Below are 21829 nucleotides of genomic sequence, written 5' to 3' on the forward strand. Positions count from 1 at the left end.
ATTCAAGTTCAAAATAATAAAATATATTTATCTCTCTTGGTATCTTAAAATTGCCCTCTTTATTTCCCTTTTAGCTGAAAACTTATCTGGATAACATTGATAATCGTATTTCCTTTAGTCTAAATAAGGTAAAATTCTTAGGTTCTCAAAATCAAGTTCCAAATCATTAAAAGCAAGTATTTTTATTTCCAAACTGTCTTTGCAGTAACCAGAATAGATGTATTTAAATGGGATAAAATTTTCATCCAACCACGCCCTTGGGGTCTAGTGATTAAAAGTGCAACCAGAGAGACAAGATGTTTGTCAAACTAAACTTGGATTCTGAATTCACAGAATCAGAGATCTCGCTCTCTCAAAGTGGCAGAGAACACTTGGGAAGGGTATCAGAGCATGGGTTTCTCCTGCATCTTTCCTGGAATGCCTTCCTTTTGGCACAGTTACCACAGATGGTGTCCATTTGTTTCTGTGGACCTCAGGACTTGTATCTCATTCTGTGATACTTCCACACCCGTTCTCTTCCATTTACGACTGCACACTATGGTTACTCGCAGAAATCTCCTACTGTTATTTTCTGATAGATCTTGCTTCCCTTGGTAACTTTGCCCCTCTGATTATATTTCCTTTGCCCCTGCAAATACCATCCTTTTCCCCTAAGAATCAGCTACATGGAGCCGACTTTCCTATAGAGTCTTCTCAATTTATGTAGCAGACTTTTGTTTATTTATTTGTTTGTTTTTGTTTTGTTTATCTAGCAGACTTTTGTTTTTATTTGTTTGTTTTTGTTTCTTGTTTTTGGGGCCACACGTGGTAACTCTTAGGGGTTACTCCTGGCTATGAGCTCAGAAATTGCTCCTGGCTTGGGGACCATTTGGGACAACGTGGATGGCACCGAGGTCCGTCGTGGGTCAGCCGCATGCAAGGCAAACACCCTACCACACATAGCGCTATCGCTGTGGCCTCAATGCTAGCAGTCTTTCTGATAGCATGGGTTCCTTTTATACCTTGTTTATTTTTTCCTTGTAGAGCTTTATTACTTGCCATTGTCTGTGAACTCTTTGCACCAACAGCCTCTGAACGCCCTGAGAACAGAGGCCAAGTTGAGTTCCAGGCAAGTGCCCAGGTTGGTATCTGCTCTTAACATTTCAGTTTGGGTAAATCGTAATAAAAAGAAGTGAAGGAAGGAAAGAATGCTACAAGATATTCTTGTGGCTGAATGTTACTCTGCTCTATTGGGTTTTAGTTTGTTTTAAACTCCAGAGATAAGGTAGAATTTAACTCATTTGATAGATTTGTGCATAATCACATTTACAGGACACGTCACAAGTGAATAGAAGAGAGACATTTGAGCATGCGAGAAATGTTTCCAGTTTCTCACATTCCAAGGATATTCTCCAGCCATAACCAAGCACAGTTCTACAGAGAAACCCTAAATGAGATTTATAAACTCAAACCAAAGGCAAGCTAAACTTTATTCTGGTGCTTTGGCATTTCAGAATAGAAATTCTTAGTGAAGACCCCAAACTTTGTTACTTTTGTTAAAAGTATAAATTCTTTAAATCTAATAAACATATGGTGGTAAAAGTTGGAAAAATATGCTAAAATGAAGAATTCTTTGTTCTTGTTCTCCATTTATGTAATTTCAAAATTAAATTTAGATAATACAAGTCTATATCATTTTTATTTAACCTCACAAATATTATGAGTATGTTCTTAAATCATTAAACATCTCTGGAAATTATGTTAAAATTGTATAATTTATCCTATAGTACCATAGAAGTTATTGCTCTTTTTCTACTCCCAATTATTTTGATTCATTCTATTAAAATTAATTTTGATTATGAAAACCATTTAACAGGAAAACTACTGGCTCTGTGCTCAGAAATCGCTCCTAACAGGCATAAGGGACCATATGGGATGCCAGGCAAACACTCTACCTGCTGTGCTATTGTTCCAGCCCCATGATACTATTGTCTTATATAATATTCTTAAAGTATTGAGCTTTAGTTTTGGGGGAATGAACCTAGGACTCACATGTGAGGCATGTATTTTACCACTGAGCCAAATTCTTGCCTCTAAACATTACCACTTTTTAACAAATTGTGCTAATTTTTTTTTTCATTTTTCCTACTATTTTTTTTATTTTGAGGAGCCAAACCAGGCAGTGTTCAGAGCTTACTCTTGGCTCTATGCTGAGAGATCACTGCTGGTGGTGCTCAGGGTACCTTGAGCAGTATTGCAGATTGAATTGGGATCAGCTACATGTAAGACCCTTAGTTCCTGTTTTATCTCTCTGGTTATCGTTTCAATTATCTAACTTTACCGCCTCATTTTATAGATTCTAATGTTTTTCCCTAAGGTTAATTACATACCATTAAATACTTATAGTAGAGTTTTGTTTTTGTTTAGAGATGGGCACTTCTTGTTGGGCCCAGGGCTTATTCCTGGCTCTTTGCTTAGGCATCACTCTTGACAGACTTGGGAATGGTAAGTGTGGTGTAGGGGACCAACTCTAGGTCAGCTGTGTGCAAGGCAAATGCTTAACATTATAGCATCTCTCCAGTCCATTTAGTAATTTCTGTGATATTTGTCTTGTTTATGTTACTCTTGCTTGGAAGCATGATATCCTTACATTGTTAAAGAAATGAGAGGATTTCTGGTTTTTTATATATATTCAGCTGATTTTTGCAATAGCAAAATTTTTGAATTTCTACTTAGCATAAATGTGGATCTTTGATTTCTGGTTTATTTGACCAAGACTTTTATTAATGAAACTTAAACATATTTTAAATAAATAAAAGATATTTGAAACTTTTTTGCAATTAGTTGAGGTACGTTTAGGGAATGCTTCTCACATTCTACTTACTTGAAATCCCTGACCATTTTTATTTCACCAGTAACTATGTATATTAGTATACTAAGTATATGAGTTTATATTAATTATACTTTGTCATCACTACTGCATGGCTAAATTTTACTAAGTTCATTCTTAAGCAAGAAAGTTAAAAAATGTAAACAGTTGAAGTCCCATGGGCCATGGGATGATACAATGCATTGTATATACATTGTATTGTAAGGCTGAGTAAATCCTCTTTTTAACTAGATTATAACCTTTTTTCAGGGATCTTTATTCTCAGGGGGAGGGATCTGAATACAGATATGTATCTAGCACAAATAGTTGATGTCAGATAATAAGTATAATTCATTTTTATGGAGTGTTGATCACACATATATGTATTTTCCATACAGTGACAATTTAGCAAAGTATAACACATCAAGCACTAGATTAAACTTTTACATGTGTTGTTTTGTTGAATCCTCATAATTACTCCTGGGGGGAACAATCATATATGATATACTAGCAACAATGTTAAGATGGTTCAACAAGCAAATGAGAATTTGAATCCCACTTGATTCTGACCAACTAATGCTGAATCTGGGTTCTGTGACCTAAAACTAGTATAGAATTAGATTCTAGTACAAGTGGAAGAATAAAAGCAGTTAGGACAATCAGTTTTCAGATATTTATTATCAATATAATGTTGCACTTAGCCTTTTATTTAAGGTATGCCCCCAACATTCCTAATGGTTTTGCTTAGCATTGTCATGAATTCCTGAAGGAATGCATGCATCACACCATTTTTATTCAGCAGGGAAACAAAGAACAAATTACAATCTTGACCCTAAATGAAGAGGGCCATAATAATTGCCACACACCTTTATGAAGTCCAGTTTGAAATACAGTTCAAATTTGTGCCTTAGCATAAGTGCAAACCACTTTAGTTCATGGAATGTAAAGATGAACATTTAGCATTTGACACCTTGAATATTAAATTGGAAAGCAGCAAGTTTTGGGACTTTAATAATAGTGTTCAAACTTACCACCTGCTCTTAGTTTAAGAAATACAGAACATCGCTTATATTGTACTTAGACTATGAGAGTAGCTTCCTCTGAGGACCACAATTCTCAACTGGAAATAAAAGATGGTTTTATTTATGCGTTTATTTCTTTGATTTAGTTTTGTTTTCTCTTTAGGAAGCAAGAAGTAGCATTAGTTGAGAACAAAGACTCTAGACCTACCTGCCTGGTTTTTATTCTAGCCATGTGACCTAGTTGCTTAAGTCCCCAGTTGCTCATTTTCCCATCTGTAAAATGTGGGTGAAGTTAGTCCTTCTCTTACAGAGTTACACTGAGGATAAAATGAGGTAATATAGGGAAATCTTTTGACACTGGATTGGTATTGGTGTTCTCTCTCAGTACCTGAGTCTCCCTTTCTCTCCTCTTCTCTTCTTTATATTCACCTCTCTCTTTCTCTCTCTGTCTCTCTCTATATATATCTGTATCTATACATATGTGTATAAGTACATATGTATATTTGAGCATATATATGTGTGTTTGATTTCCTTTAATTTTTATGCTCCAAAGAAAAGTTGTCTTTTATTGTTTAATTTATAATGTTTAAAGACATACTTGTATAAAGTTCATAGTCTCATAGAAGAAAAACTATGATTAAAAGAGATTTAGTAATTTATCTTTAACCTTTCAATAAAGTGGTAAACTCAGGTTTATAATTCTGTTCTTATTTTTGATTAATGCACTAAGTTTTATATAGATACTTGGGTATAGAAACCCATGGGGATTATTCAACTGTTGCTTTAAATTTATCAATTAATTGAAAAATGTAAACATAAAGATGACTCTTTAAAAACTTTTTAAAATAGAAACTTATTTTAGAAAACAAGAGTCTAGTGTTGCATACTTTCAAATTTCAAACACATGGCATTATTTTATGGTTTATTAGCCCATAACAAGTGAATATTAAAATATTTTGGAACATTAGTTTAATGTTAAAATATTAAAGCCAAAGTAACATAGACGACCAAGGGTTTGCAAAGTTATATATACATATATGTGTGTATATAATTCCATTACCTAGAATAGACTTTTACTATGTCTTACAAGTTGCTTTAATTTATACAAATATTTAGAATATGTCTAGCCATAAGACTCAACTATGTATCCTAAAATGCAATGATCATGTCATGTCAACTTTTGTCATATTTTTCTTTATAAAATATGCCAAGGGTTATTGTTGGCTTGAATGAGAATTATCCTGAAAGTTTACACATGGATTTGGAAGAAATGCTGTGAAGGAGCTAGAGCTCTCCAGTATCTTGGATAGATGGATGAATCTGGACTGTGGGTAATCAGGCCCTCTGCCAACATAGTCTGTGGAACCACTGGACCAATGACAACAGACTGAAATCCTGGTTATTTTAAAATCTGATAAATGAGTCCAGCTGTATTGGGTCTATGTGAACATGGATTCCAGAAAAAGTGTGCTTATCATACTCCATTTTTGAAGTGAACTTTATATCCTGGAAATTTACTTAGAGGCTACTTATGGACAGAGATATAAGTTGATAACTAGGGGGTATGCAGCAAGTTGTTCCTAAGTTCCAGTGATGCCGAAGACAGGATCTGCATTTATAAGGAAAGATAAGCCAAAAGAGCTGTGTACACCTTAGACCAAGATATGTCATCACATTACCACCGTTAATCTCTTAGTTGTTTATTATTACTTGATTCTAAGTGATCTGTTTTATGAAATGTCTCTGACAGTCCATGGAGCAATATATTTACTTATTCTTTTTTTTTTTAAAAAGCTATTAAAGCCCCAAAAATGACAATAGATATTTAATTGGGTGAATCAATATGTGAATGGCTATAAATCAGATATTAAAAGCTGACAGTCCAATGGACAAGTCAAGTATGGAAATAAACAACTAAGTTGTGATGATTAATGTGATGATAAACACTTTAGTACAGAGTTGAAGTGCCTAATCTCCTTCTGGGCTGAGACCAGAGGCTGTCCAGGGAGAGAGACCTCACAGAGTATTTAAGCTCTGGTGCATGTCAATTTGTTTGTTACAGGTTACATATAGCTATATAAGGTTTAAGTTTATTAAATAAGATAGGGGGTCAGAGTCAGCAGGGCACTTGCCTCACACACAGTAGCCTAGGTTCAAAAGCAAACCCTGAAAACAGATGGGTATGATTTCCCCCCAAAAAAGCAAAATAATAATAAAAAATAAAAATTACATTGCTCAATATTCACATATAACCTTTGACTATATATTGGATAGAACAGATAAGGAACATTTCCAGTATCCTAGAAATTTCTAAGTAACAGCATTCTTCTAAGCAGATCAGAGGGGTCCTTGGAGTCCTAGAGTTCAAGGAAGAAAAGATAGTGAATCAAGCATAGATATAGTATGCTTCCATATTCATTGCAATACAATGAGCTATAAGATATATTGAATAGATAGTGTTATGGCTTGTGAGCCAGACCTGTCAATGCTCAGAAGTTATTCCCAGTTTTGTCCTTGGGTGTTGGTTTTAACAGTGCTCAGAGGACCATGCACTATCTCACTAAACTATCTCACTGACATCTGAAATATATTTTGCAATGTCTATATGGAGGTGTGCATTTATGCAAGACGTATTATTTATGCTACAGCTGTGGATTTTACAAGGTTGCTAAAACAGTGTCATCATGAAAATTACTTTCATATAGATGCACAAGGGAAGTATCATACAAAATTATACTTTCCTCAAATAAACATGTATTTTCTGCCTGGATTTTTACTTAGTTTACTTTTCGATTTCCCTGAAGCTGATGCTCTTGATCTGGGTCTTGAAGTGTTATTAGGACTCAGACAGGGAGGTGGAATTAAATTTTTTATCTTGGTTCAAAATCATTCAAGTTTTAAAGAGTTCTTCCAGTGTTTGGGCCCAGTAAGCCTCTGAGAAGCACAGGTCTCTCCCACTGGCATATTCATGAATGTCTTTCGACTGAGACTGCCATTTACACAATGGCAAGCTTATTCGGCTGTGCCAACTTACATGGAATAGCCTCCCTTCTAAATGGTGTTAGCATGGATTAGTTTAGGGAAACTTGGGCCAGATCTTGTTTGCATTAGGTGGTTGAAGAAAGAAATGGGGAGTGAATGGGGAGTTATTAAGGATTATGCAAATCACAGCGTGACAGTAGGCTGAAAAATAGAAATTTGTGTAAAAAGCAACTTTTCTATGCCAGTAGGTGTGAGGAAAGCAGTTTGAAGTGTCTTAAAGTGTTGATAGTAGATCAAGTTGGGTAGATAATTTAGATCCAATGAAAACATCAGATTTTATATATATATATGTATATATATGTGTATATATACATATACACACACATATATATACACATATATATATGTATATATATGTGTATATATACATACACACACACACACATATATATATATATAAAACCTCTACAATGAGATCTCATTGAACTGATTCCTGGCCTTGTCTTAGTGTTATTGATAGTGTCCACTTCCATAGTCTGTGGAGCAACTGTGGTCTCTCATTACAAAGCCACTGGCTTGTTTAGATTATGATTATGATATGCCTTGTTTGGGGAACAGAAGTCACAGAAACCTGTTGGAAGATCTCCAAGTCATCCGCCTAGAAAAGAAAAATTTAAGGGAATAACAGAAAATTCTCTTTCTAAAAAGATCATTTGAAAACATGTATTTGGGTAAAAATCAATTAAAATTAATTTAAAAATTTTATAAATAGAGAACAAAAGAGAAAAAGATTGTTTTTCAGTTTTTACATAAAATCTACTTTATTTAAAGGGCTACCAGGATAGTACTGTGGATAAGAAATTTTCCTCGTCTGTGGCTGATATAAGTGCCTAACACCAGTATGGTCTTCTGAGCACCTCCAGGAATGATTACTCTGTGCAGAGCCACAAATAACTTTTGAGCATAGTTTTTTGCCCCCCCCAAAAAAATTAAAGCATAAATCTTTTTTAAATTCCTTTAAATTGGGCTAACTAGAGTTTGCAATTTAAACTCTTATATGTAATATAAGTTTCCAAAGAGGATATAGATGTATTATTTATTATATAATTTATTATATATTATTTTTCTTTTTTTTTTTAAATATGGAATGCTTCACGAATTTGCGTGTCATCCTTGTGCAGGGGCCATGCTAATCTTCTCTGTATCGTTCCAATTTTAGTATATGTGCTGCCGAAGCGAGCACTATATATTATTTTTCTAATTTGCAATTAAAAAGACACCATGGGGCATAGAGAAAAAATAGGAGAATTCTTCTTCTTCTTCTTCTTCTTCTTCTTCTTCTTCTTATTATTATTATTATTATTATTATTATTATTATTATTTTTGCCATCTTCACTTGACATACTTGGCAGGTATTCTTAACATTTTGTTAAAAATGTCTGGCATTTATGCAAACAAAAGAAACTCCTAAAGACTATGTCTTGTATGGATATTTTTGGTATTGAGCTTCTCAAGGCCAAGAACATATTGTGGACATAATCCTAGGTCTCAGAACCAATTTTCTGTACTTGTTTCAATTAATCACTTCTTGATTGTGGAATTATCTCCCACCCCCACCAAAATTGCTGTGGAGCTAAGCACATTTTAAAAATCTTCATGATGCCTTTGTAGTGCCAAGGTGGATCTCCTACAAACAATTTTCAATTGAAGGCAGGCCCGAGATTCCACAAGGAACGCTGCTCCCCAAGAGTGTTTAAAAGTCAGTCATTCAGAACTCAAAACAGTTTTCCACACAGGAGATGCCGAAGATGGTTACTTTCCCAGGGCTGCCCACAAAAGCCTTTTATTTCATAATGTCTCTGAAAGCGAACTTTGACATGTGTTGAGGGAAGTATGGGTCAGGCTTCCCACCCACGTCCTTGAAGACAGTCGTTGGGATTTGCTGTGGAGCCAGTCACCTGGATTCAGCAAGAAGAAATGACATTTTTCTCTGAAGGGACTCTCTCCCAGAAGTGTTCCTGGCACAATCCCGGGCTGAGCGAACTGTTGTCCATCAAGATGTACTCTTTAAATTTATTTTCTTTTAATGATTTGGGGGGAGGCAGGCAGGCCATAATCTGTGATACTGAGAGGCAACTTCTGGCCCACTTGAAGTCACTTGGGGCATTATATGGTGCTGGGGATTGAATCCGTATCTCCTGTATACAAAGCCTGAACCTTGCCTATTGAATTAATTCTCTGACCCCTTGCAGTATTTCTTTTAGAGCAAGAGATGTAGTTTAACAGTAGAATACTTATCTTGCATCCTTGAGACCTTAAGTTTGATCCCTGGTATTGCAAAAATAATTGTATTTCTTTTATAAAACTCAATGCAATACCTCTAGATTCTTCCTCTTTTTTCCTTCCACTGATGGGTTATGTTATAGTTATCTTGCACCATTACTGAATTTAGAAACTTGAGGAATAATGATATGACCATAGAAATCAGTAGAGGCATGCATCTACTGCTTAAAATATTGACATTTTCCTAGCTCTTAAAAGAGTCAAAGTGTGCCGTTCTCACATCCAGTTGATAGAGTGTGACTTTTTGATGTCAGAGCAATTGATTGATTCTTTTTAGCATTGAAACCAGAGACAGAGTGATGAAGATAACCCAACACAAGATTGAATCCCCCCACCGCCACCAGAGCTGAAATAATTGAAGCAATTCTATATGCTTCCTTTATCTTAGTCAGCAAATCCTTCATCTTCTCCTCACCAGCAATAACAACAGCATTTCTAAACATTTTTGTCCACTCAAAAACTACACCTATGACTCTATCAAATTAAGCCACTGTCTCTCCAAGTTGCATTCCTCATTGTAATACAGTTGGTAAATCTTTAGCCATGATTACAGACTAGGGCTAATTCTTGTTTTTCTTTCATTCTATGCATATTGCTGACTTGCGTGGCAGTGCAGAATCTAAGAAACTACAGCTTATGTCTGATAGTCATCATAGCAAGTTTTTACAGGAAAAAGTAAAAACAATTGGAAAATGCTAAAAAGACTTTGAAAGCTATTTCTGGATTTATTTATTAGTGATACCATTTTAAACAATAGAAATTTGTTGTCTGACAAATTTAGTGCTATCAGGGTTGGTCTATTTGAGAAACTATAAGAGTTGACTCTGAGCTGAGCCTCTCTCCTTGGCCTACATTTGTTCACCTTCATGTCTGTGTGTGTGTGTGTGTGTGTGTGTGTGTGTGTGTGAGAGAGAGAGAGAGAGAGAGAGAGAGAGAAAGAGAGAGACAGAGACAGAGACAGAGATAGAGAGACAGAGTCAGAGATAGAGACATAAGACAGAGACAGAGAGATCTGCTTCTTATTAAGGACCCCAGATATTTTGGATCATAGTCCATGAACATGAATTCATTTTATCTCTTAAATATCTTCTCTATCCCAGTACTTTTAGCAGTTGTAGTTAGAATTTTTGTATATGAAAGAGGATGTAAATACTATTCATCCCAGTTGTCCAATAGTTTTCAAGAGTGATCTGAAGATTACTTTTGACTTTGATCCAATGCAAGTGTAACTACTCCATTCCCAGCACTCACAAATATGCAAAGATAGTTTGACTTCCCTCGAAATTGAAAAAGCAGTTGTCCCTTGGTGTCCTAGGGTATTAGTTTTAGGGCTACTGCCTGTTCACTACATAAATAAAAATCTAAGGATGATGATGATACCTAGTCCTCTGTCTCTGTAGGTTTCACTTGCAAAGTCAACCAGTTGAATCTGTGAATGTGAAATCTGAAGAAAGGTAGACTCAACTAATTATTTTATTTTAATACATAACAAGTGGACCTCTGTTATTTAAATTCATATTATATAAAGGTCAACTATACTTAAATTTTCAATTACTGAAAAAAACCCTTACCAGGATACGCAGGATTTGCCATTTTAAAGCAGATATCTAGTTTCAGTGAGGTCTCTGTCAATCTGACAGTGTCAGGTTGACATCTCTAAGGAGAAGCTCTTCCTGAGGGATGATAACTTGCAGTTTGGTTTTTTGCTAGAGCTTGAAATCAGGACTAGGTGGAGTGGGAGGCCTTGGAGGAGCCTTGGAGGAGAACTTCCCCCACACACACACAGTTGTGAGAGTGATGATTTTCATTTGATGCATTTGCATGACTATGAGAGTGATTGTTTCCTTAAATTTTGTGCTCTGGGTTTTACCTCATTCTAGAATCAACTCATATTCAGAGACAACACAAGATGTACATGTGCATTACTCACCTGTGTTTTATTTTTACATAAGCTTTGGTGAACAGCTTAGTTTCTGATTTTTAAAAGTTGATGGATGAACAGTGTGATTTTTAAGAAGGGGAGGAAATTGAATATAGGCATTGAGTTCTTATCTCTTATTTCATGTCAGGTGCAGACCATAAATCTATTGTGATCTTCTTGGTTCACACCTCAACCATGTACATCACAACTTAGAACAGGTATTTTCAACACTTTTACATCTGTCAACCTGCAATCTTCTACTGGTAGGAAACGATTGACTAGGAGATTAGAGAATAACAAGAAATTCTGAGGAAGAGAATCTATTTACTTCTGTGGGAGCTGATGCCCTGGTGAATATATTGAGGTCTTTGGTATATCAACACAACCCTCTCTAAAGCTCCAATCTATATTATGAAAACTGAAAAGTAGGTATGTCCTCCTCTCTGACTGAGGCTCCTAGCTGTGGGCAGAACTTGAGAAACAATCTCTGCTGTGATAGAGCAGAGCTCCACAGCCAAGAGCAGATGTGCCTTCATTTCTAGAGCAAGCTGATGCTTTAGAAATAGATTTAGGGCTGTCGAGAAAAAAGTGATGCTTACTTAGTAAGCCCTATAACAATTTGAGCCAAAGATCCAGCATGCTATGTTCCTCAGAAAAGAAGAACTAAGAGGCCCGAGGACAACTCTTTTGTAAGAGAGTAGAATGATCCAGTCCATTCCCTAGACTTGAGGATTAGCATCTTCATGCCTCTCAGAAACCCTTGTATCTCCCATTTTGGCTTAAGAAAATGTGCTTCTTAAGAGCCTGCATGAGGTCCTCAGGTAGAAGTCCAGCTCCATGCTGCCCCCATGGGAATCCAGAGAGTTTGACTGGATACTTCCTGCCTGTCAGGGAAAAATGAAAGTTGGCTCTACCCTGTCATCTGACTAGTTAAATTGTATTGTAAGATTTTCTTTAGAAGTTGGTCTCTAAGGTCAGACAAAGCCATTTTGACAATGGACTCTGTGTGTGTGTAAAATTCCACCAGTAACATTAATAAAAAACAAGTCTGCTAGTGACTTGAGGGGAAAGAACTTTTTATAATGAAAACCTAGAATTTGTTCACTCTAGCACACCAGATAAAAATGAAGAAATATAGTGTGTCATCAGTATGTGACCATATATTTTATAAAAGGCTGACAGAATTATGAGTCTGAGAACTTTTTGCCCAAAATGGGTTCCCTAAATTCAGAGTATCATTGGCACCTATCATTGGTTTCTGGAGCACCATAATAATGTCTTTCCTTCAGATTAACTAAATTTATAAATTTCTTTAGTGATTTATTGGTACATAACCTAGGAATTGCATGCTGATAGGAGCCTTTGATCCTGAGAAGATTCTGGACCAAGATAGGAGTCTTTAGATTATCCAATACCCCAAACTGCTAGTTAACTTCAGTAGTTGAATGTCAGAAAATTACTTTTCTCATCAGTGGATCCTTTTCAGTGGGTCTTAGGTGTCTCAATCTTTTTAAGACCCCCTTCAGATTTCTAATGAAGCTAATTGATTAGCTCTATTTGTGAAAACCTCAGGCCATAGTATATACACCCCCACTGGGTACACAACTAAATAGTTTATGAGGTAATTCGTATTTTAATGTCTTTCTTAATGAGCCCTTTCAGTAATGAAATCTCCTGGGAAAAAATTATCGGTTCACAGACATTTCTTAGGACACCAGACAGAAGCTTGTAGAGTTGGAAGCTTTAGACTCTAGTATAGAAAGTAGTTTTAGTCCAAAACAAGTCTGATTTTTTCCTCAAAGAATTCCAAATACAATTATTTTAGTATCTTTTATTTTTTCACTAACCCTCATCTTATAAATTTTGCGAGGGTTATAAATAAGACTTCTTTTTCTGTGGCAGTTTTGGGATTCCTTATTTATACTTTAAAAGCTGCCAAGGTGCATAATTTTTTTTTTACAAATTAAAGAGATCTATAGAAAGAGATAAAGATATACACATGTGCATGCACTAAGTGTACACACAGTACCTGGCCAATACCTGGAGGCTCTTTTCTTCATCTCTATTTGAAATATTCTCAGTAGCATCACTTCTGTAATAGATGATGAATGCATCAATCACTCCTCATTAAGGCTAAAGCCAAAATGAATCCTGAAATGAGCAAAAAGCATTTAGAACTGCAAAGTGGCTAAGCATCAAGACAGTTATCTACAGTGTGGTAGAATTATGCCCAAAGGGAATTATAGCCAATTCCCTTTAAGTGAGAAAGGAAGCTATGTCATACAGGTTTACTGGCAGATGTCTGGAACCCATAACTGTGAATGGGACTCACTTTTCTGCTTCTCAAACTGGCTGGAGAGAGAAATGATACACTCTTTAGCTCTAACTGGAAGCCAGACATCCAGGCTCAGAGGGCCAGTCCTGGCTTGTTTTGTTGTTCAATTTCTTTCTCGGATGAAGGTTTAGAAACTGGCCCCAGGCTGGCAGAAAGCCTATGGACTGTCCTATAAATGATGAAAAGGCAATCTCTGACCCTACTTTGCATGATACAGAGATCAAAGCCTCACAGTCTGTAATGGATGATGGAAAAATAGCCTTTGTTGACCAATTTTCCCTTTGGACTTATTAATAGCAGCAATGTGCCCCTGAAGAAACCAGCTTTTTCAGCTGGGTAGGAGAGATGAAGTCTATCCTGAAAGGTGTGAGGACAGTCCTTTTAGAATATCAATTCCGGTGTCCGTTTTCAGAAAAGATAAGCCAGAATAATAGACAGAGTCTGCAAGTATGAGGCTATGAATGGTTTTGGTTCATGGTTTGTTACCTCATGGTTTGGGATAAACAGATTGAGAATATTGACTTTATAGGCTATGAGTTTTAATAATATGTCTGTAGGTCATTTTGAATTGGGGCAGTGAAGATTCAAAGTATAGTTTTGTTTTCCTGCAGGCCAGGCCATATGCATATATGCCAATTCCAGTGGTAAGTTACTTAGATCTATGGCCATCTTGGATTTTTGTGAATGAGAAAAGCAATTAGCTGTTTCAAGAGTCCTTTGAAATTCAAGTTATAACTCTAGTTGTCATGAGAAAAAGCAGTGTATGAGTGGGGAGAATGTTCTTCCCTCAAAATTGAGTTGAGGGTGGGAGGAAGCAACAGAAATTATTAGCATGACCCTTTTGAAATTAGAAAGAATGTGTCCTTATCAAGGAAGATGAGTTGCAATGCTGTTGAATCAGAAAAAAGAGTTGGGAAGAAGATTCTTCAAATGCACGGGGCAGATTTTGTACAGGCAACTTTGTTCTTGAGAAGGAAGACTTCATTATCCATGGGACATGGGACAAATTATATTAGAACGTTGGCACTGGAACTTATTGCTGAGCAAGGAAGGAAAGCTCTTGATTTATTCAACTTGACAAAGAGACTTGACTCAGTTCTGCATACCGGAGAGGCAAAGAAGCCTTTCTGGGTCCCAGCATGTGATTAAAAATTTTAGATAAATTTTTTAGATTTTTGGCCATTCAGACAGCAAGCTTGTGTGTCCCTGTATTATTGTGCTTGAAGAGGAACTCAATAAAGTAAAGTGGAAAATCTCAATGCAATTATTTTTCTAGTGTCACAATTACTTTTCTGGAGAATAAAAGACAGCAACCAAAGGACATAAAAAGACTATGATTTAAAATTTTGTCATTGTTTTAATACAAATCAATGAATATTTAACTTTTGAAAAGCCAAGCTTCTATCAAAGCTACCTGAAGCCAGTAGTAACCATCCTGAAGGAAGAAAATTGAATGACAGAATATAATGTAAACCTGATTGTACAGGGTACATTCACTGGTGCCTTATTTTTGAATATTTCAAGAGTAGTGAAAGCCAAGACTTTAGCCAGAATGATGATTTCAGCAATTTCTCCAAACATTTTTCTGGGTAAGGCAAGCAATTCTCTCCCATTTACTTGTGTGAGTTTATTGGTATTTAAACTCAAAATCTTCAGGCCAGCAATTTATTTTAATAATATATTATCTCTAAGTCAGGGCCATGGTTTTATTACTACAACTATGGAGAAAGGGCACAGTGCCCTGATGGATATCTTGGTGATACATGTGTGACTGATTATGGATATTTTAATTGGTGTGTGTGTGTGTGTGTGTGTGTGTGTGTGTGTGTGTGTGTGTTTGTGCATTTTCTTGTTTATTTGGGGTTGGGCCACACTCAGTAGCACTCAGGGATTACTCTTGGCTCCATGCTCAGAAACGACTTCTGGCAGACAGGAGGATCATATGGAATGGCAGGGATCAAACCTGGTTCAACTGTGTGCAAGGCAAATGCCCTATCCATTGTGCTATCACTCCACCCTCTACCTGTGACTGATTGACAGAGCACTCTTTTTTGATATGAATCATTCTTGTTTCCTATACTTCTTTGGCACTATTTCCTCTACTTCCTTTGGGTATTGCCCCACTGTTGCAGGGTCTATCTTCTCCAATGGATAGTTAAAAGGAGTGCATTGAGCATAATTAGTGAATATTATCCATAAAGAAGAAATCAATGGATACTTCAGTTTGTGAGGTAGTTTGTACACCTGCTGAATCTAATTATTTTTGTATGCTCATTAGATATTGTTTTTATTAATGCAAAAGACCATGAATGCTAGTAATAAAAGACATTTGAAGTTATTGTTTTATGGTTTATCAAAAATATAATATGTACTTTACAGGTCTCATTTTAGTAATGTCCATAGTGGAATAGATTCTATTCCATAATGATAGAATCAGCTAATTTTTCAAGGCAATCTTTAAGGTTATTTTGTTTATTAAGTTGCTAAGGGTACCTAATACATCAGTATGAATAGAAGTGCTTAATGTAGTTGCCAGATTTCTCTGCAAGATAAATAGTTTTCATATGTTTTAGAAGTAGAATCCAGTTGGCCAAGAAATTGGCCAAGAGCTAAACTTTGACATAATTCTTGGCAAATAATTATTTTTAAATGTGCACAATCTAAAGTAGTACACATTATCTTTTCCAAGTATAATAATATAAAATAAAATTTTCAATAATTATTATCCGTGCAAATAATCAAGTCTATTTCCTGTTTGCAATAGCAGTAGCATTTCAAAAGAAAATATACATATACATTGTTTCTCTTTCTCCTTGATATAATATAATAAAGTGAGACTATATAGAGTATACATATATGCTATAATGTACAATGACATCACAAGTATCTGCAGACCAATTACTAAATGGATACCAGCTTACCTTTCACTCCTAACTCTTTATATTAATCTTCTATATTCTGTCCTCCTACCTCTGAGGTACCACTATACTGAAATTTCTGGTCATTATTCCTCGCAACTTAAAAATAGCCTTTTTATACGTAGCTGAATTTCTTACCAACATATTGTTTATGTTGCTTGATTTTAAGCATTTCATAAATTGGTACCTCATTTGAAGTTGTCTAGATTTGCTCTTTTAATTCAACATAAGAAGTTTGTCAAAGGAAGTGCTTGAATTGTAATTTAAGAAAAAAATGACTGTGTGCTAATCATATTAAACTCTGTTATAAGTATCTGATAAAGAAGTATTACAATATGTAACTATTATTAGAATGAAAGATACTTGGTTTTCTTACAATATTTAATTAGTAAAATATGATTAATACATATCAATTAAGTCTTATTTTGCTTCTTCTGCAAAGTGGTAATTAAAACTAGAGAAGATGCATTTTGCATGATACACGTATACTTATTTAACATGTAATAATTATCACATTAAACACTCATTTTAAATATGTAATTGGAGTGTCATAGTTAAAATCTAATTTTTAAGGCATGAATTTGTCAGGTAGTGAAATTTCTTTCAGGTTTCTATCAGCTTTCAGGACTATGCTAAATATAGGCCTAATTATCTTCAGGGAATCTTTTAATTATTAATTTGGTTGAATACAGATTTTGAAATATTTTCAGTATAGAAATAGATTATTAGATAACCTAATTAAGAATTAAGTGATATATGCCTAGGAGGAAAGTTTTGTTTCAGAGCCTATGGGCTTCTCTCAAATATTAAGGCAATTTTTTTAAACTTATTAGCTAACAAAGGAGCCAATTTGGTTGCCCACAAGCTTGGAAGGCATTTGGTAGTATTGCAGATCATGTACTGAACAGAGAGTGGAGAGGAAAGAGACTCCTTTTTCTCAGTGCATATATATATTCTTTCTTTGCTAAGATGACCTTTTCAGATTTCTATAAAAACCCCAACTCAGCCTGCCAAGAGTGCCATCATTATCATTTTGCCACAAAAGAAATGCCAAATTACTTAAAATTTACATGTATATTATGTGATAATCCAAGGAATTTGTCTTTACCATGCTCTCAAATTTCAATAGACATGTTTGATGAGCTGTTTTCAGAACTAACAGTGGTTCTTGGTTCTCTACTCTGTCACAGCTTTGCAAGTTTTCAAAACTGTCTAGTACCTATCAGAGAGAATTTCTCTCATTAAATGAAATGCCTGTATATTAAAATATATAAAAGATTTCTTATTTATTATTAATGTGGTTCTTTATATATAACTATGTAATTTTTTTTGGGGGGGTTAGCCTTGGCAGACCATATGGGATGCCGGGATTCGAACCACAATCCTTCTGCATGCAAGGCAAATGTCCTACCTCCATGCTATCTCTCCGGCCCCTCAGTGAAAGATTTTTAGACTTACAGAAAAGTATCAAACATAATAGTGTTCCCTATATGCTTCACCAAGTTTTCACCTAGGTTACCATCTTTTATAATAACATTAGTGAACAAAATCAGAAAATTATGATCATGTAGAGACATATAGGTAAATAATAATATTTAGATTTCCCCCACACCCAACCCAGAATCTTACATTGTGTTGAGTTGTCTCATTGATTTCCATTAGTGGGGGAAGTTCCTCAATTTTTCCTTTCATTATTTGACTTTTTAAAATGTCAGATATTTCATCCCATGCTCCCCTGATTTAAGTTAGTCTGCTGTTTAAGTATGGCTTTTGTGGTTGCATATATTTAACAACATTACCCAAGAGGAAATATTGTACCCGTTTCCATATGCAGCAACATAGCAGTAAATCTTATTCTTGGTGATACTATTGTTATTCACCTTGGTCACAGAGTGAAAGTCTAGTCTTGCAAGTATCTCCACTAGAAATCACTGTTTCTCTCTGTAGTTAATATCTTGAGAGATTATTTTGAAGCTTAAAATATGCTTATAATAATTCTTTATATAGTAATCTATATTTAGGGGGAAATAAGAATGAACTTTATCTAATCTAAAAAAATATTTTGATTAGTTAATAGCATTGTTCCTATGTTAATTCCCTGGTTTTGAACAAAGTACTTGAGTTATTATGTAAGATAACATTGGGAAAAATTGTAAAATAAAAATATCCACCAGTTGTGATACCCTACATACCATCTAACTAACCCCTTAGGCAGCTGGGTCTGATGAAGCAGGGTAGCAGCAGAGAAATACTACCAAGCAATCAGATAAGATATTTATTGGAGTCAGCCTGTTTTTTTTTTTTTTTTCATGTCCTCTCTCTGCCATGTGATTTCTCTGTACCCACCCAAAGACAGAACTGCTCTTTTTTTATTCTCCAGAACCAAATCTACCAGGGTGGGGGAAGGTCCTGTTACCAAAGGAAGAGGTTACTGGGAAGAGGAAGTAGGGGGAACAAAAACTTTTGTTTAGGGTTTTAGCTAGATTCACCTTTTGGGAACCCTACTGTTTCTGTTACCTTCTATAGGTCAAGTAATTTCCATGTGAAATACATAAAACAGTGCATTAGCCAAATAAATCATATGGTTCTAAAAGATTTTTCTATGATTTCATTTTAAATAACCTCAATTCTATTACATTTAAACTGTGGCTGCTCTAGTAAATGCCGACAATTCACAATGTCTTCTTTTACAATGACATATGTCTTCTCAAATAATGCATGCAAGTTCTCTCATCTACAATATAATTAGAAAGATAAGTAGAAATTTTTTAGACCTGCCATCACTGAAAGAAGCAGCTAGAGGTTATCTTGTATCCATGTTTTTTCTAAAAGCAGTACTTTTTCGATTATCATAAACAAGAGATTATGAAAATATGTTTGGATGATGGAAGGTGTTTTCAGAGATGTTGCCTTAATACTCTAAAGCAAAATTGATAGGTTAAAAGAATATTATCAGTTATACATAGGATTCTATTCTCTAAAATAAAAAACAATTTGGCAAATATAATGGGTTCTTTGAGGGTATTAACCTTGAAGACAACAGTATCCTTCAGTTTATGTAAAATAATCAGTCCTGAGAAAATGATTACAGGACAAGACAGATATTTATATTCAAGGAGATTCACTATAGAGCTGTTTGTTCTGAAGTGTTAAGAAAGTCATTTGTGAAACAATGTAAATGTCCAACAATAAAATAATGGAATTTTGCACAATGCTTAAAATTATATTTAAAAATTGTAATGAGGAAATTAACAGATGATTACAACAATGTATTGTGTGGGAAATATAGGAATAATTCTGATCTACAATATATGTTCCATCACTGTCACGCAGACCTATGCACACAATTTGTAGTAATAATCATAACGTTACTTTATGTTTAGAATCTTGCATGAAAGTGATTGTCTTCCTTAGTTTTGGCTTTTTCCAAATTTTAAGCTTCGTTGTTTAAAAAACAAAAGTGTTTTTAGGAATTAAAATTTGCCCTAATCTCACAGGTGTCATTTAAGATGATGGGATTTTTTTAAAAGCTCTTTCTAATTTCTATTTTCAATGTCTTGTGGATTGCAAATTTTAAGACAATTAAATTGTTGCTTTCTGAGATTATTTTAAGTATGTATGTGTACATAAGCATATACACTGGTAATTGCAATAAATTGCATATCCCTTGAAAACTGAATATTGTTTAATGGAAATATTCAATATATAAATTTTCTAATAGTAAAAGTAGAAAATGTATGGAATCTAAGGACAGTGATTCTAGAAAGCACAAAAAAAAGATAACTGCAAGGAAATATTCTTTGTGTGTGGCAGAGGGAAACTTTCTATTAATCTTTTTAAAGATAGATTTTAAATAAACTAGTCCTTAAAAGGTGTCACATTAAAGTTCTCCAAATTTCAGAAAGCCAACCTTTTAACTTTCATTTTTAATCAAACTCACTAAATATTCATGTTAATGTAACTAAATGAAACTTTTGTATGCAGTGTTCCACTCCATCTGCATGAATAGTACCATTGTGGTAGGGTGAGGTCACTGCAGAAGGGAAAGTGAGGTAAGAACACAGCTGAATCTACAGCTATTCTGCTACAGGGTGCACCGGCTCTTTCTTAAAGCCGCAGATCTGTAATCTGTCCTCCTCACACCATAGGGCCTTGGTTTGTTTGTACCAGGCAGCACCCCTTGCTTATGGGTTGAGATGCCCTGTGTGTCAGTAAGCATTCAAGCATTCCTAGAGGAAGCCATAGGTGAAGGAGTAGCTGGTGACCAGAACCATCTTAAAACCTAGTTTCTGATCCTCACAGGACTCTTCTGAACTCAGTTGGAAATGCAAAGTGAAGAACATTATCCTTCATTTCCACTCTTCTGTCTCAGGACCCAAAAGTGAGTTCTGGTATCATAACAGAGTACATGGTCATGTGCCTGCCTCCCAAGGAGTGGCAGGCTGATCCTTCAGAGCTAAGCCAGAAGATTGGGTAAAGATGAGCACTGGTTTACATATAACCTACAACCCTTCCTAACTTACACTGGCAAGTAGCCCTTTGCCAACACCATCTTCACTAGAGCTCTGTTAACTTTAAAGAAAATATTCATCTCTCCACCCTCAACAATTTTTCAAAATTTAACTGCCTTCTTTTCACAGTGAGGGATCCTTTACTTTTCACTCAGTATCAAACAAACAACATCCACTTATGTTCTTTTCTAAATTCTTTCCTAATCCCAATTTCAAAAAAATTAGTACCTCCCACCCCAAGCCTAAAATGTAAAAGTGTGTTGATATGGTACACTTGCCATGACATGTAGATTAGTTCCTAGGAATCAATCCTGGAGATAAATGAAGGTTTCTGCTTGGTGGGTTTAGGCCCTATAGGGGTGGTAAGGGCTGTGCAATCCATCCTTTTTCATTTTTTTTGTTTGTTTATGTTTTTTTGGGTCACACCTCGTGGCACTGAGGAATTACTACAGGCACTGCATCCATAAATCACTCCTGGCATGCTCTGGAACTCTCTAGGATACCAGGGGTCCAAACTAGGTCGCTGTGTGCAAGGCAAATGCCCACCAGCTCTGCTAGTGCTCTAGCCCCAACAATTCATCCTTTTGAGAAAAATTTTAACCCTATAGAAGTGCAAAATATTAAATAAAACTAAAGAGTTTATGGTCAATGTGCCACATGCATGATATAAAAAATACCATTAGAAATATAGAGAAGAAATGAGGTTTCCAGAGTTGGTGACTTTGGTGGGAAAACCTATTAAAGGCAGCAGGAAAAAAAATCAACTTATTAAAGGAGGAATAAGCTTTGACTTCTCCACAGGAGGAAAATAGTCTCAAGAGAGAGGTGGTATTGTCTTATTCATCAGGCTGCTCAACATACAAACTCTTAAAAAGATGAGTTTAACAGGAAGTGATGATTGGTGGTAGACTGGTTGAAGAACTGAGATACTGCAGCAGGTCACAGTAAT

General features: G+C 35.3%; 1 protein-coding gene, 1 long non-coding RNA gene and 1 other non-coding gene across 3 annotated transcripts in view; 2 read left to right on the forward strand and 1 right to left on the reverse strand.

Moving 5' to 3' along the window:
• The window catches only part of LOC126020538 (uncharacterized), a 725825-nt gene that overhangs the window by 624756 nt on the left and 79240 nt on the right, over positions 1-21829 (forward strand). The window lies entirely within an intron of this gene.
• Positions 1-21829, forward strand: part of CREB5 (cAMP responsive element binding protein 5) — a 426942-nt gene that overhangs the window by 331661 nt on the left and 73452 nt on the right. The gene's annotated exons all lie outside the window — the stretch shown is intronic.
• On the reverse strand, positions 7989-8095 carry LOC126021422 (U6 spliceosomal RNA). The gene has a single exon (XR_007499939.1). It is a non-coding gene; the product is annotated as a U6 spliceosomal RNA (small nuclear RNA).

Source organism: Suncus etruscus, chromosome 10 (genome assembly GCF_024139225.1).
Source record: "Suncus etruscus isolate mSunEtr1 chromosome 10, mSunEtr1.pri.cur, whole genome shotgun sequence".
Lineage (NCBI taxonomy): Eukaryota > Metazoa > Chordata > Mammalia > Eulipotyphla > Soricidae > Suncus > Suncus etruscus.